We start from the raw sequence: 3,375 nt of genomic DNA on the forward strand, positions 1-3,375 counted from the left end.
TAATATAATCTTTACCTATCGAAGCATTCCCTCAAGATTTCTTGAAGCAGGATTTTCCCAACATGTTTCTGAATTCAGCTTGTGGGTAGTACCCGCACGGTCTCGGCTGGTATTGTTCCCCACATTGGAACATCGTTGCCTGTCTGTTTCCTGTCAGTGTGGGGCTTCCTCCAGATGAGCCACAGCGCACAAAGGCAGACAAAGACAGGGTTTGTGTAAGCAGAGCTTTTAAAACAAACTCGGACCCTCCAAGGGATCAGAGTCACCAATGCCTGTTGACGCTCCCAGAGAGAAGCCACCTGAGCTTAGTAACAAAGTTCACGTTTGCTTAGCCCTCTGCTTTAATAGCTTCACTTTCTCTGTGTGCTGGGTCATAGGTGTGTGTGTGTGTGTGTGTGTGTGTGTGTGTGTGTGTGTGTGTGTGTGTGTTGCCACTAGACAGTGCAGACAGGCCACTGAAACCAGTATATGTGTGGTCCTAGGTACAGTCTCTAGTAGTATGTATAAAAACTGTTTTGTTTGTCTTTTTGAGACAGGGTTTCTTTGTGTAGCTTTGGCTGTCCTGGAACTAGCTATGTAGACCAGGCTGGCCTCGAACTCATCGTGATCTGCCTGCTTCTGCCTCCTGAGTGCTGGGATTAAAGGCGTCCACCACAACTGCCTAGCTTGCTTGTTTGTTTGTTTGTTTTTAAGTCTGGATTTCCCTGCCTAGCCCTGGCCATCCTGGAACTCACTTAGTAGACCCCGCTAGCTTCAAACCCAGAGATCCTCTACCTGCCTCTTCCTCCTGAGTTGCTGGCATGAAAACCACGTGCCACCATGCCTGGTTTTGTTTTGTTTTTTTTTTTTTTTAACTTTTTTAAGCTATAACTTTCTGGTGATTGTTCATTCTGTAAATTATGTGTATGTGTAGTTGACGAATTGCTTTCTTTACTTATTTATTTAACGTTTTCAGCAGGGTTTTATGTAGCCAAAATACCATTTATTTGTTTTTTTTTTTGTTTTTGAGACAGGGTTTCTCTGTATATCCCTGGCCGTCCTGGAACTCACTCTGTAGACCCGGCTGGCCTCAAACTCACAGATCTACCGTCCCTGCCTCCCAAAGGCTGGGATTAGTGTGCGCCACCACGGCCCAGCTGAGATTTAATTCTTAGGAACCCATTTCCTCTGAGGTCTAGGATGAAGGCATATACCACTCCGCCTGTTTTATTCAGTTGCTGGGGAATCAAACCAGAGCTAGGCAAACACTCCAACATACCAACCAAACTACGTCCCCAGCCCTTAACTTCTTTCTATATTTAAAGCAAGTCCTGTAGGAGGGAGAATGACCAGAAGAGAAGATGTGTGGCTTGGGAGGGTGGCTCTCCTTGGCAGCTCTCTTCCCTGCAACTGTTTGTGTTCCCAGAGTCTGTTTGTTAGGAAAGTGAATTCGGCATTCTCTAGCGTTCTCCCCTGCTGCTGGGATACAGCGGGAAGGCTGCGGCATGTTGCCCGGGCTTGGCCTTCCCCACCTCCAGAACCACAAGCTGAATACACAACTACTGCTTAGCCCAGCGGACCTGTCTTGGAATCCTCAAGCCTCACTTTTTCTTTCTTTCTTTTTTTTCCCAGAGCTGAGGATCGAACCCAGGGCCTTGCAAGCGCTCTACCACTGAGCTAAATCCCCAAACCCAAGCCTCACTTTTTCTAAGAGCATTCCGACAACTCAGTAGGATGACTTCCGGGTGGCACTTCCCGTCTCTGAGCTTTTCCAGGCCTCACAAATAACAATCGATCATAGGTCTTCCACTTAATAAGTGACATGTGGTTCTCCTCATAGCCGTCAGAGATGATGAATGATCTCAAGAACTGGCTAGAACTTGACCACCCGTGGCTCACACTGTCCAGTTCCACACGCATAGATACATTCTCATTGACAGTTGCTATGGCTATATGCTCTCCCAAAATGTGGGGACGAGTGTGTGGGGGGGACCCTACTACATTTTATTGGTTCTTTTTTTTTTTTTTTTTTTTTTCGGAGCTGGGGACCGAACCCAGGGCCTTGCGCTTCCTAGGCAAGCCCTACTACATTTTATTAAATCTCACGAATTCTGGGAGTTCAGATTTGGGCTGGCTTACCCTTCCACACATTGTCAACAGAGGTCACTGTACTGGTCTGGGACCTGAGCTGGTCTGAAGGATGCACAATTGGAAAACTGGAATGTGGTCTCAGCATAGCCGGTTGTCTTACATGGAGCTGACTCATGGGATGGAGGCCACCTAAAGAAAACCTGGCACACGTTTTACGAGTTCTTGTACCAAGAAACCGTACTGCATTGAGTGAGCCACCATGGCAAGGGAGGCACCTTTAGTGGCAAACACACTCTTATGGTGTCCTTTTCACGGTAAACTTTGTGGAAAAAACCAAACCTTTTCACAAGTGTTCCTGTTCGCCCATCTCGTTCTGTTTGTTTTTCAAGACATGGTTTCTCTGTGTAACCCTGGCTGTCCTGGACTCATTTTGTAGACTAGTTTGGCTTCGAACTCACAGAGATCCATCTGCCTGTACCTCCCGAGTCCTGGGATTAAAGGCCTGTGCCACCACTCCTGGCCACCATCTTAACCTTGGATGGGCCATGATCTTAGGTTAATTATGCCTAAAAGCTTGACTACTGTCTTTCCTTGCACTGTGACTTTAAATCTTGCACTCTCAGAAATGTTTCTGAAGGGCTTTCCTACATCAAGTTTACAGACTCCTTGAGTAAAACCCGACAGTTTCTCGGGGGGTGGGGGGGTGGGGGGTGGGGGTGGGGTCATTGCCTTGGGATTAACCCCAGTACTCCCTTCACTTGCTGCAGTGAAGACGTTTTGTCTCTTGCTTGTACTCTGTAGCTTTGCACTAACCAAGATGTACATATTCCTTACATTTGGTTGCAAGTTGTTGCTACAGTGTCTTCCTTAACAGACAGGTTGTCAAGGCAACCAGGGATGAAAAGGAAGGCCGTTGCATTAGAATCCACTTTAAGTTTTCAATTAGCAATGATCGCACCTTGGATAAACCTCATTGGCTACACTGCCACTGCCTGTGCAAAGCTTAGAATCCACTTTAAAAAAAATGTGTGTGTGCCTGCTTATCTTTATGTATATTACACGCATTCATTGCTTATTTCTATGTAAACTACATGCATTCAGGTGCCCATGGAGGCCAGAAGAGGGTATCAGATCCCCTGGAACTGGAGTCACAGGTTCTTGTGAGCTGCCTAACCCGGATGCTGGGAATTCAATCCAGGTCCACTGCAAGAGCAGCAAGAACTCTTAGCCACTGAGACATCTCTTCAAGCACCATACTCTATTTTTTTTTTAAAAGATTTTTTCCCCTGTTTTTTCAAGATCAGG

The sequence above is a fragment of the Rattus norvegicus genome, chromosome 20 (assembly GCF_021556685.1).
Source record: "Rattus norvegicus strain SHRSP/BbbUtx chromosome 20, alternate assembly SHRSP_T2T, whole genome shotgun sequence".
NCBI lineage: Eukaryota > Metazoa > Chordata > Mammalia > Rodentia > Muridae > Rattus > Rattus norvegicus.